General features: G+C 33.1%; 2 long non-coding RNA genes across 2 annotated transcripts; both read left to right on the top strand.

Annotated features, from left to right (window-relative positions):
• The first annotated feature begins 2863 nt into the window (after positions 1 to 2863).
• LOC133191504 (uncharacterized) lies at positions 2864 to 3972 on the top strand. The gene is made up of 3 exons (XR_009721707.1): positions 2864 to 2953; positions 3306 to 3473; positions 3773 to 3972. It is a non-coding gene; the product is annotated as an uncharacterized LOC133191504 (long non-coding RNA).
• A 2670-nt stretch (positions 3973 to 6642) lies between these two features.
• On the top strand, positions 6643 to 10083 carry LOC133191503 (uncharacterized). The gene is made up of 3 exons (XR_009721706.1): positions 6643 to 6806; positions 6977 to 7152; positions 10014 to 10083. It is a non-coding gene; the product is annotated as an uncharacterized LOC133191503 (long non-coding RNA).
• Positions 10084 to 13576: the final 3493 nt, after the last annotated feature.

Genomic DNA, 13576 nt, shown 5'->3' with positions numbered 1-13576 from the left:
CTGCAGAGATTTGGTAGTAGGAACCGACTTATTTTGATATTTTTCCATTGTGTTGTATTTGCATCTTGGGACAATAAAATGTCAATTAAGAACAAAGGATATTAGGCGAATAATCAGGATAGTTTTTTTAATCAATATTTGTTGTCCTTGAAAAACGTGTATGTGTTCAATTTAATCAAAAAAGTAATTTCATGGTATTTTCAAACCCACCTCTAGACGTTAATATTCTTAATGCGACAATACAGTTTGTTTTATTACCATTTAAGATTTAATACTTATTTGTGTAAAATGCTTGTAAGTTTATACAAATAGTCAATGGAAATCACACAAAAATACAACTAAAAATTAAATTACTGCCGATTTTAAAAAGAAGATGAAGATGGAAATGACCAAGCGGATTCTCGTTATTTGTGTTTTGGAATTATTGGTGAATGTGAATATACAAGGATGCACTCCAATGACAATACCAGAATCAAAACTAAAAAATAGCTCGCTTCAAACTCTGGATTTGATCGGCCAGAAGATGTGTGTGCACCAGTGTTCTTATCACAGCGATTGTAAGGCTGTTAATTTCAACAAACGCCAGCTGACCTGTGAACTTTTGACCCGCTCTGGACGGGAAGAGCCAGGGTATCTCCAGTATGATGCCGATTCCGTTCATATCCACAACATAACCAAAGACCAGGTTTTTCCATTTTTTCTTTTCTTAACAGTTCCTACAACGTCAGTTAAAGTGTCTATTTTTGTCCTATTTAAAGTTTGAAATTGTTAACATTGTAAATTTTAAGTCCACAGATGGCATAAGATAAAGACTACAATTAACTTATTTCAAAGATCAGTCATAGTTTTTGTGTGGCCTGCAGAGCAGAGCGGCACTTATGGATAAGATATTGCCTTATAATAAGCACCTCTTATTTTTACGTTTCCATCGGAATCGGGGTTTCCCAGTATCCATTTTTTTATTCGGAATCCTCCTATACAACTGAATAAAATTTTATTAGATTTTCACATATTTAATCTTTATGTTACACCGTTGTGTTGTGCACTTTTAATTTTACGTTTTGATCAGAAAGATATTTGGGATTTCTTATTTCAAAATATGAACTTTGCCATTATTCTTGTCAAAGGAATTATCCATTTTGTTAACGCAGTTCCTTCTTAAACCTCGAACGAATATCGATGATATTTTTAAAGAATCACCCTTGACCGTATGAAAACTCCTATTGGAGCGGGAGTATCATTTTGTGAGCTCAATCAAGTTTCTATTCTGCTTTTCAAATAAAACATATCCTTGAAAAGTGATGTAGTAGTGAACAAGATAGAGAAATTACAGGTCAAACAAATGCATATCGTCAATAATATAAAAATGCTTTCTTTGTCCCTTTTCATAGAATAACTGCTATATCACCAATACAAGTCCAAAATCTTTCTCCTCCTAAATCCTTACAACCCAGTACATAACAGGCAATATTTACGAGTTAACGCTTATTCGAAATCTCATCAGATTATCTTAACCTTTCGAAACATAGACAAGAATCAGTAATTTTTTTTTTTTTTTTTTTTTTTTTGCAAATTGTATGAGGGAGACGAAAAATATCAAGAGTTTTAGCACTCGGTTGGCTCTTGTCTTGTGACAACAGGTATGACCCCTAAGCGAATCCTACATGTATATGTCCAAAGGCAATATGCACCGAGCATACACCTTATAATTTTGAAGTATAAGAACCCTTGATAAAACTGCTTTCATATTCGTAAAGTTGTTTAACGAATTGATAATTATAAACAAAACAAAAAACGTTAATCATTATGCTTTAACGTGTATGACGTCATATAGATGATTAATATGCTTCAGGAACAGAAACTGTCTTTTAAGAGTTCAATAAATTAAAAGTTATTGATGTTAAATGTTTAAATAAAATTATCACTTCAAAGCAACAAAACTCAAAATTTAGTCAGATTTCGTATTTTGGGGGTTGGGGTGAAAGGGGATGGGTGGGTTATTGTCCTTTTTTGATTTCCAAATTACTGTTTATACATGCACCTGTCTTAATATTTCCTGATTTTACTTTATTAACAAAAAACCTGTACATCAGGACTGAATTAAATCTACTCCAAGACAATTAACTTTACGGACAGACAGACGGACATTTTAGTTCAAATATTCCTTCTTTTCCTATGAAATCGATATTTTCACTATAAAAATCAATTTTCCATACAAATTTATTCCAATATCCAAGAAAATTTATGAATTCCTTAAGCTTTTTTAATATGTTCTTTATTATGATCAGATTTCAATCATTGATCTTTAACCTCCTATTACCATAGAATTTAAACACATTGAAAAGTTTCCGTCATATCGCTTACTGTGACATCATTTCGCTGAGTCAGAACTAAACATCATTTCTCATAAAGAGTTATCTTTCCTTTAAGAGTCAAAATATTCATGTGAATTATAAATTCAAAGCATATATGTTGTATTTGGAGACAGTTTCATTGTGCAGTTTCGAATGTTGCTTAGAATTAATTTGAAAAAGTTTGAAAATAATGTTATCAACAGTCCTTATTATTTCATTTCATTTTTTTTTTTTTTTTTTTTTTTTTTTTTTTTTTATTTTGTTAATAATCTACAACTAATTCTTTTTAACCATATTTCCTATATATATTCCTGAACAGCATATACACTGTGCAGCAGATTTCTCAATGCTATAGTTTAACACAACCAGTGCACACAATGAGAGCAATTGCGTTTATGGTAAAATAAGTGTATTGACGGGAAGAACAGAGCATATGCAAAAATAAAGTAATAAAAACAACTCAGGATTGGTTATGTTACGTTGTAGATTAAATTTAATGCCACTCTGTATTTAGATTTCAGATTTCTGCTCAAATAAGACATGTCCAGCCTATCATCGGTGCGTGAGCGGAAAAAAGAAAGCGTTATGCATCATCAGTGGTGAGTAAAAAGAGCCAAGGAATTTATCTAGGATCGAACGACAAATTTAAAATCTAAAACTTAAGAGTGATTGGTAGAAAATGGTAGGGCTAATGTCTGTAAAAAGACCTGTTGAAGAAGTACAAATAAAGCGAAGATATTCATGACTAAATAAATTAATAATAAAAATAATACGAAATGATAGGTGTATGTCAGTTAACGCAGTTTAAGGTTGTTGCTAAAGACGGCAAAGCTTTTTGAAAAAGCTATATCTGTCTATATACATAATTCAAGTCAAAAAAATTGGACACTCCAATTCATTTGTCTACTCTCTCTCACAGATTTGTTGAATTTTCTTTTTCTTTTTCTACAGAATGCTCGACGCAAAATTTAACGCTCAAGAATGGTTTTTTAACCTTGAATCGCTTGCTTATTGGTGATATTTTGGAATTCACTTGCGCTAATGGCTACTCAAAAAGAAACGTCACCTTCCGGTGTCTTAGTAGTGGGAACATTGAAAACGCTGAAAAATTAGCATGTTGTACGTATTAAGTTTTAATTTATAAAATTATAATTCGAATGCTATCATATGTGTATAACCAGGTAGTTTAAGACTCTAAAAATTAGTTGTCATTGACCTATACTTTGTAAAAAAAAAAATATTTTCCCAATTATTATGCTTCAGATTTCTTTTTTGAAATGAATACTTTCACGCAAGCAAGACTGCATAGTATTAATACAGATCAGACAATTCAATCTGCATAAATCCACTATATAGAAAATACTCCTTGTGTTGTGGTCAAAGAAATATGTTTACGTTTTCTAATATGACATTTTTAGACAAAAAAGAAGGCCCATGGACGATTGTCTTCAAAACCCAGAGTAACAGTGGAGCCCATCCTTTACAATCGTACAACAACACCGGAACACAACAAGAAAGAAACTCTTCTTTCCCGTCAACCTGTGTGACTCTGGCTAAAGTACCCGGATGTACTACCCCCTACAGAACAGCACTCATTGACGACTGGGAACAATTGAAGGTTCAGAACGTAAGAAAAATAATCCTTCTTTACCAAGAATAGCTGTATTCTTATAAGTCTACTTTATAAAATGTCTATATAATCTCGTGTAAAGGTAATATTACAGTAATTCGAGAAAGGCAAACTAGGGCCCTGTATATAAAATGACGTACAACTAAGACCAACAATCATAGATGATCCCAATTGCCTGCCTTAATTACCAAGTGTAACATTGTGAAAGCAAGATGCCCATTTGCCACAATGCTCAGCTGAGTCGCTAAATTCTCTTCTTGAAAATAGATATGCAGATAATATATTTTCCATGATTCCGGTATAAACGTTAAGACTTAAATTTTATAAAGGGATAAATATGAACAATGAATGATCACAAATCAATACAAATCTGTGAACAGAGCATAGAACACGGACCCCTAGAAATTCCAGTGCCTTCTGTCTCCAGAGGTTGGATTGGCAATGAAATATAGAGATAACGAACAGTAATCCAGCTCAAAAGTCCATAGAAACAAATTTTTATTGTTACAATGGACTTTTGAGCTTTATTACTGTTTGTTATCTTCATGTTTAAAGTCGATATTTCGTAATTTCTATTGTAGATCCAATGATCTTGTTTGCAAATACAATCTATAGTTGAGCCGAATGTTAACTGCATGATGTTTTCATACAAATTGTTAGGCCATTATTTTCACACTAAATTGTCACACTAAATTTAACACTTTGAATATGCAACAGAAGTATGGGTAAATATTTCCGCAAATGGTAGCTGTTGGCAGGTGGGTTGATGGGGAAGACTTTCAACGGTCTAAAAAGTTAACATTCGCATATTCTGTGGTCGGTACAGTGACCGTCAGCAAATACAATTAATCTAATTATTAAGTCAAATGTTAGCTGATGTTTTTCATACAAATTGTTAGGCCATTATTTTTGCTGAGTTGTCTGCGGATTCTTCCGTTTGCCCGATCATGGCAAGGAGCACACGGCGGGTGTGGCAGGTCGACAGGGGATGCTTCCTCCTTCATGAAAACATTAGAGGTCCGTGTTTGCTCTGCTCCTAATTTGTATTGTTCTAATGGACTATTAAGCTTTATTACTGTTCGTCATCTTCATATTTCATTTTAACTGTTAAACGTTAACAATAACTAGTCACGATTTTCATTGTGCGGGGGAAGTTAGCTTTCCGGGACTTTCTTATACATAAGAACTACATGTATTTAACTTCTTATACATAAGAACTACAAGTTCTAATTTTTAAAAAAGAGCTACATTTACTTTCTTTTAATCTAAGAAATTACTAAGCTTGTACTCACATCAGTTCTTAATTATTTAAAGTGATATACAATATAAACAGCTTAACCCAACTACTTATAAAACCTTGATAAAGGACGAACAATGTCAGATTTTATTAGAAATAAACAGTATGAAATGGAAATAGATATTTTATAAATACCATACTGCGTGATAACCCAAACTTTAAAAGATGTTACGTGACTTGGATCTAAATCAGCAATATTCTTTAAAAATATTCAATAATATGTTCAAAATCAAGTTATTGTAACATAGAACACGTATATATTAAATTACAGAAACTCCACCAATCAAAAAAAAATATTTATCAAGACCTAAGTGTATCTTCTACCAAATCATTTGCTAAAATCAAGAAGTGTTGATTCACATCAATGTAAAATGAATTCATTTAATGTGAAATTTAATGGGGAAAAAATAAACAAACTGATTTAAATTCTAAATAAAACATGAAGGGTAACTGACTACACTGTGCCAATAAAAAGAACTACAAAAAATATCAAAAGTATGTCTCAAGGAATTTCGTATAGTTATATGCACAACACAATTTAAATAGAAATTTATATGAAGTTCTTCGGAATCAATACGGATGGGGATGATACATGTACTTACCAAAAATATTTATTGTTTATCCTATACCCAACATGCATAAATTCATTGGGGTGGGGATTTACCAGATTTACTCCACCAACAGAAATTGTGATAAAAATCATCACAGGTATTTCAAAAAATAAGCTATTCTATATCGAGTTTTACAATCAAAATGTTGAATTGGTTTGTCTAGTGCCTCTTTTTTTATTCTTGAGTTCCGCAATGCCAAGTTATAAGTCTGTGGTTATTAATACTAATTCGTTTCCAAATTCATTTCATCTGTTTTAAGACTGTCAGTAGGAAGGGTTCTGTTGAAAAATTTTCGCTGAAATCAGGACTCTTTAAAATTAATAACTAAATCTGATTCACAATAAATGTTCGAATTAACATTGAGAAAATTTTCAAAAATAAAATTATAGATCTCACCTTTAAAATGGTGAAATCGACTTCCGTCCTTAGCAAATGGTAATAAAAGTTTACGTTCGGTTTTCAATAAAAAAAAAAAAGATTCATGTTTCATTCTCTTGAACAAATAGAAATAGATTCTGTTCAGATTAATTTATGAAAAAGATTTTTTGCATTATCATGTATTTCAATATATTCTTCCCGAAAAAGCACCTTTGATGTATTCTGTTTTTATAACAGTGTCCCTATGAGCATACATTAGCATCCCCACTATCAGTATCTAACCAGAAACCTTTTTATTCTTCGTTTTATGTCATTTTTTATTCATTGAATATCCTATATATTTTAAAATATATAACCTGCTTTTAGGTTCTATTTACTGTGACGGTTAACTCGACATTTAAACAAGAGATCATATTTGACGGACGCAATTCTTCTAGTTTTGACTGGTTCTCCGGAAGTAGGGTCATAAACTCATCTTGGTCAGATGTCACAGAATCACAAACCTATCTCTTTTTTGATATTTTAGGATTGCAGGAGTAAGTACATGTACCATATGATGCCCTAAAATGCATATTAAAGAAATATTTGTCTCTCACTCTCCTTGGTTCAACTCTATAAGAACAAGATTTAATCATTTCAAACCAATCGAAAGATTAATGTGTTCCCCTCTTCAGTGATCCTCTTCCTCAAAATTCTTATATTTCAGTTCCATCGTAAATAGATTTTGGACCATAATGAATTATCATCAGGGCTGTCCGGGTGACTTTGGCTGGTTTTCCGCGTCATACAATCCTCCATATGGATGTTCCTATGATTTGACATCTCTGTCCTACCCAGTGTTTAGAGCGTCTCCCAGTTCAACGGCTTGTGTAATGGCATCTAGTCAGTATTTCTAGATTCAATCATTTGATAAACTTGTAACAAACTTAAAAGAATAAAACAAAAAGTTTGAACTTTATAAGTAAGCTAGGAGATATGTTTTGTCTTAGAAACACATGACTATTGATAGATTAAATAATATTTAGTGCAGAAATCGGATAAGGCAAAATTGCCATCACTTGCCTAATAACATGTTATATATGCAAATGCAACATTTCTTCGAGTTTAGTCAGTTGTAAAACTTTCACTTGGGAAAAGATCGGCTATTTCACCAATTACCCGGTAGTCATATGGACAATAAAGGTGTATAAGGGAATAATCAGCTTTATACTTCCATAACTGCAATATCTCTGCAAGTTTGGTAAGTGTAGATGAAATATGAACATAACAAACAGTAATCAATCTCAAAGGTACATTAAAACAATACAAATATGTAGCAGAGAGGACCTCTGAAAACATCAGAGGTGGGATCAGGTGCCATGGAGCAGTAAGCATTCCCTGCCGATCGGTCACATCCGCCGTATGCTGCTTGTCATGATCGGGCAAACTAAAAAATCCCTAGACAATTCAGTGTGAAAATAATGGCCTTACAATTTGCAGGTTAAACGTCAGTCAACATTCGACTTAATGATAGATTGTATTTACAGACAAGTCATTGTATCGAACAGAGAATTTGCAAAATGTTGACTTTAAACAAGACTGTTGATATTCTTTTTCATCAACTTGTTTGTGAATTGCTTCTCTCGTTTTAGAAATTATTCATCATAAAGTTTTTAACGTCTTTTCTGGTAATATGCAAATATGAAACAGATGTATTGGACTCTGTGGCATTTTTTATTTCGAGTTCAATGGGATATATCGAATATCGATATATCGAATCAACGTAGGAATGAAAATGATAATTTTTAATTGATAAAGCTTCGTCGATATATCTAAATGTTGAATTGAAGGCCACAGCAAGAGAATTATTCGTTTCATGTAGAAGTTTCTGAATAAATTCTGCTTCATATAAATATAAAAATAGGATGCATAAAACGGGGCGCAGTTAGTACCAATGGAAATTCCGACAGATTGTTGGAAGACTTGTTTTCCAAAACCTACTTAGATATTGTCAATCAGAAACCCAACCCAAGCAACCTTTAAATATCTCATTTGGGTACTTATGTGTACAATCAGAATGTTTTTTTAACAAAATAATTTTGGAAATGACCAATGACAGGTAAGTAAATTATGAGTTGAATTTTTATTGAAAACGCAGCTGTCTATGATGTCAAAGAGCCTGGACGTCAGTTTGATAATGATTGGCAAATGACTTTTAAAATTTGGAATATCCAAAACATTTAATGTATTCACTCAACCAGAGATAATAGCTAACATGCACACGAAGCGTACTGCATGGATACTTTGCAAAAATGGTAAAAATAGACTAATAATTACTTGGTAAATATATAAAAAGTAAATAAAAAATACAGCTCTACTAGTTACGAAGCACAAGAAGTGCCCAGGGAAATTCCAACTGCTTGTTAGAGGACCTGGCCCCAAGATTAAAGACTTGTCATTTAATCATCATAGAAAACTGCTTCTTCAATAAATATGGAACTCACAAAAGTTCATATTTTGTCAATGATATCTACAAACTTACTTTGTTAAAAATCATTCTAATAATACACAGAAGTACCATGAGAATAAAGTTAAAAAGATGCTCGGGTTCCTGATTGGCAATAACTATGTAGTCTCTGGAAACCTGGCCTCAAGACCATAAACTGAGAACAGACTTAAGTCAAAATTTCAAACCAATACAACTTTTGAAATAATTTTGATAATGTAAAAAAAATTTCACCATATGTTTAAATCTAAATGTTATATAAAAGTGCAAATTTTTAGGCAAGTACATTAGATAAAACTTGAGATATTAAATATTAAAATTTTGACTTAAGTCTGTTCTCAGTTTATGGTCTTGGGGCCAGGTTTCCAGAGACTACATAGATATTGCCAATCAGGAACCCGAGCATCTTTTTAACTTTATTCTCATGGTACTTCTGTGTATTATTAGAATGATTTTAACAAAGTAAGTTTGTAGATGTCATTGACAAAATATGAACTTTTGTGAGTTCCATATTTATTGAAGAAGCAGTTTTCTATGATGATTAAATGACAAGTCTTTAATCTTGGGGCCAGGTCCTCTAACAAGCAGTTGGAATTTCCCTGGGCACTTCTTGTGCTTCGTAACTAGTAGAGCTGTATTTTTTATTTATATGAAGCAGAATTTATTAATAAACTACCACAATAAAAACAAAAGAAATCTCCTGCTGTGCAGTTCTTGAAAGATGTTGAAACAAGAATATCAATAGTCTCATTTAAAGTCAATATTTCGCAAATTCTATGGTCGATACGACCTTGTCAGCAAATACAATCTACCATGATGTCGAATATTGACTGAAGTTTTTCATACAAATTGTTAAGCCATTATTTTCACACTGAATTGTCTACAGATTTTTCCGTTTGCCCGATCATGACAAGGAGCTCACGTTGGGTGTGACTGGTCTACAGGGGATGTTTCCTCCTCTGTGGCACCTGATCCCTCCTCTGATGTTTTCAGGGATCTGTGTTTGATATGCTCTCAATTTGTACTGTGTCTATAATAGATGCTACCTCCCATGTGGCACCAGATCCCTCCTCTGATGTTTTCAGGGGTCCGTGTTTGCACTGCTCTCAGTTTGTACTTTTTAACATTTTATCTGTCATAGACTAAAATGTTGATCAATCAAAGTTAATTATGGAAGAATTACTGATGTAAATGAGGCATGAATAACGCAGTTTTCTTACATTATAATAACATTACCTGTATTTTTATTTCTTTTCAGGCACGGTGGAAGCAGAAGCATTTTCAGTTTCAATTTTAGCGAAGAGTTTGATCTGAATGAAGACCAAAGGGGAAAATACATTCATTTTACCATATAAACACTGTTATATGACTAATGAAAGTCAATAAATAAGTTGAATGTTTTTCATTGTTATCTTGCACGTTACAATAATCCGTAAAAAAAAAAACTTAAAAGGTGGGGACAGAAATGTACCACTATATTATTTTTTATTTTTTTATTTTTTTATTTTATTTTTTTTTTTCATTATTTATTTTCTGTTTTCGTAAAATGTCTTTGATCAGCACTTGAAACTAAACAGTCAATGGATGAAAAGAGGAATGTGTGATATTAGAAAATCTGTCGCAGATTCCTTTTCAACACATTATCAGAATAGTATGGGGAGATCACTCTAAATTCTATCATGTTATATATAAAAAATGACAGGGCGTTTTCTTATCTCAGATATTTTTTTTTTCTTATTGTAATGCACAAGCAGGTGAGGCAAGAAGTTTTTAACGCAGCTGAAAATTCTTTTGAAAAATCTTTATTTAATCAAGATTGTATTGAGCAAGAAGCCTAAAGATGGAAACTATGTAATAAGTTTTACATTATCCGTATTAACTACCTCAACTTAAGTGTCATTGATTGTCTGTGTGTTTGTGTGGTTCTACTTGATCCACTTTTGACTGCTGATGATGAAAAAGGTGAAGATAACAAACAATGATCGATCTCAAAAAATCTACAAACAATACAAATCTGTGAACAGGGCATAAATCACGGACCCCCCCCCCCCCCCGAAATTCCAGAGTTGGGATAAGGTTTATAAGAGGAGTAAGCATCCCTGTTGACCAGTCACACCCGTCATGAGCCCTATGTATTGATCAGGTAGACGAAGCATTCCGTAGTCAAACTTAGTATAAATTAAAACAATTGATATGAAACACATCAGCCAAAAAACGACCCAATTATAGGTTATATTTGCTAAAAAGGTCATTATAACGCTATAGAATTTACGAAATGCTGACTTTAAACGAGGTTGTTGAAATCCCTGTAACGTCAAATTATCTGTCAGGAGCCTGTCCTGGTTTAAAAATTGTTCGTACTCAGAGCATGTTCTTAAGTATCAAATAAGTTGAGAGACGTAAACCTAACATGCAGGTGTTAGCGGAATATTACTACATAAATAAGGAAAGTTGACGATGGAAAAGCTGAAGTCATCTTGTTTGTCATACAATTTACTTGTTAGTTGGCCCTTATCGTCTATAGTCAGACACTGACTAAAGACACTCTGTGGTCTTTTATTTCAAATTCACTTGGATATATACAGTCGACATGGAAGTCACTATTGTTAATTGATAAAACGTCTATATATTTGAATGTCGAGATGAAGGCCGCAGCATGTGTTCTCTTTTTCTCATGTGGAAATTTTTGAATGAATTCTGCTTCATAGGAATATAAAAACAGCTCGGCTAACAAAGGAGCATAATTAGTGCCCATCGAATTTCCAATTGTTTGTTGGAAGACCTGGAATATGTAAATAAGGACTTCTAGCATCTTTTGATATCAACTTCAGATTCCTGTTGTGTAGATCAGAGTGATCTTTAACAAAGTGATAATGTTGCTAAACAATTAAAGATGCGAAAATTTCCGAGTTTCATTTTTAATTGAAAAAGCAGTTGTCTATGATTCAAAAAACCTAGTTTTTCATTTATTGTGAGGAATGGTTGTATAAAGTGTAGAGTAAAGATGTTATTGACTGTAGAAAAATTTAGTGAATTTAAATTTTCTAAAAGTTTTTTTTAAAGTTTTTGATAATCCTTATCTGATTTACAGCACTTTTAGAATATGCTGGAGCACAGTACATTTGAAGTTTCCCCTTTACAGCAGTTAATTTTTTTTTTTGTAAAGAGTAAATATAGGGGCTTGGTAGAGCATTTGCTGGACCGAGCAATGTATCTCTGTTTGTAAGGAATTTTATGAAGATTAGGAATTCAGTATAGGTAGGGTAGATCGAACTCATCTTGGTTGACTGGAATGTTTAAAGTATTAAACACTGTAATGTGATTTTGAAGAATTTCATCTTTAGAAAGTGAACTGCGAGTATAAATTGGATTTCAAGACATAGGATTAAAACCAAGTTCTTCTAAAATACAGTTAAAATAATGAGCCTTACAAACAAGGGTGGTATTGTTACAAGGCTTGTCTGCTGGAACGATTACTTATTGGTCATGTAGTCTTTCTAATTCTTTTATCACCTCCGATTTAGTGTAAAAGTAAGGATAGATGGTTTCCATATTGCCTTTTGACTTTCTAATACGATTGTTTGATATATCTTTAAAACACTTAATCCTTCATACAAAGTGTTCAGGTCTTCCCTTTCATATTCAGCTCAACGTCTGGCATAATCTTCGACAGAATTCATAATAGAAATGAACTTCTGTCGCCCGCATGGCACAGTGATTAGAGCGTTTTCTCTAGAGTTGCGAGTAAGGAGTTGGTGCTCACGTCGCAGGTTGGATTCCCAATACAGGACGTGGAGACCGGTCCTTCAAATGAGACCTTATAAACCGAGGTCCCGTGTCACAGTAGGTGCTGACACAAAAAGATCCCTCACTGCTTAAAGACCGTAAGTACCGAGTACAGGTCTAAATTTGCAGCTCTCCACCGACATGTGGTGGCGTCTCAATATGAGTGGAAAAATTCTCGAAGGAACGTTAAAATACAAACTTTCGCCAATCAAAAGATCGGGACTCTGTATTTAGGACCTATTAAGATGATTGCTTTCAGGTCTTCATTTTAAACTATATTAATATCACCGATAATGTGTCCAGCGGGACTGTAGTTGAAAGAAGAAGAAGAGCAAGAACACTTAAGAGAATTTTGTTTTAGATCTTCAATATCAAGGCATTGTAAGGTTTGTTTATAATTGAAAAGTTTGGAAGCAACAGTTTGGGAATATCTGTGGGAAATCCAGGATGTAGACTTCAAGTTGAAATATGGTGGAAAGCAAGACTGAACATTTTATGATTAAGAATGTTGCTAATCTTCGCAACATCTATTTCTTTTTTGGCAAATTTAAGTTTAAGGTACCGAAGGGTTGAGTAAGAATTATCTTCTGACACACGCGGTGGCTTAAAGACCCTGTGTTGGACAACACCCATAATCAACAACACTACCTTGTTTTCTGGAGTTGAAGAATCTAAGTATGGGCTTGCTATATCTTCTTCAAATTGTCCATTCAAAAAATTTCAAGGGAACCGAGTAAAGTTTAGTGCGAATGTGATGAAGAGCTTATTTTTTATTGATGTAAGGCAAAAGTTAATCAAAAGAGACATCATGTATATTTGACCTATTGTATGATCGATTTTCATGACTACGCATACGTCTAGGTGTATTGTTAAAAAGTCCCATGACATTCATTTTGGCACATTGTGGATGAAATATATGGAGATAATGAACAGTATTCAAGCTCAAAAGTCCATTCAAACAATACAAACCAGGAGCAGAGCAAACACGGACCTCTAAAACATCAGAGGTGGGATCAGGTCCATGGAGGAGTGAGC

The sequence above is a fragment of the Saccostrea echinata genome, unplaced genomic scaffold, assembly GCF_033153115.1.
Source record: "Saccostrea echinata isolate AGI-Se365-2 ecotype Australia unplaced genomic scaffold, CSIRO_AGI_Sech_v1 ptg000023l, whole genome shotgun sequence".
Lineage (NCBI taxonomy): Eukaryota > Metazoa > Mollusca > Bivalvia > Ostreida > Ostreidae > Saccostrea > Saccostrea echinata.
The sequence above is the reverse complement of the archived record's forward strand: the minus strand, read 5'-3'. Positions and strand labels throughout refer to the sequence as shown.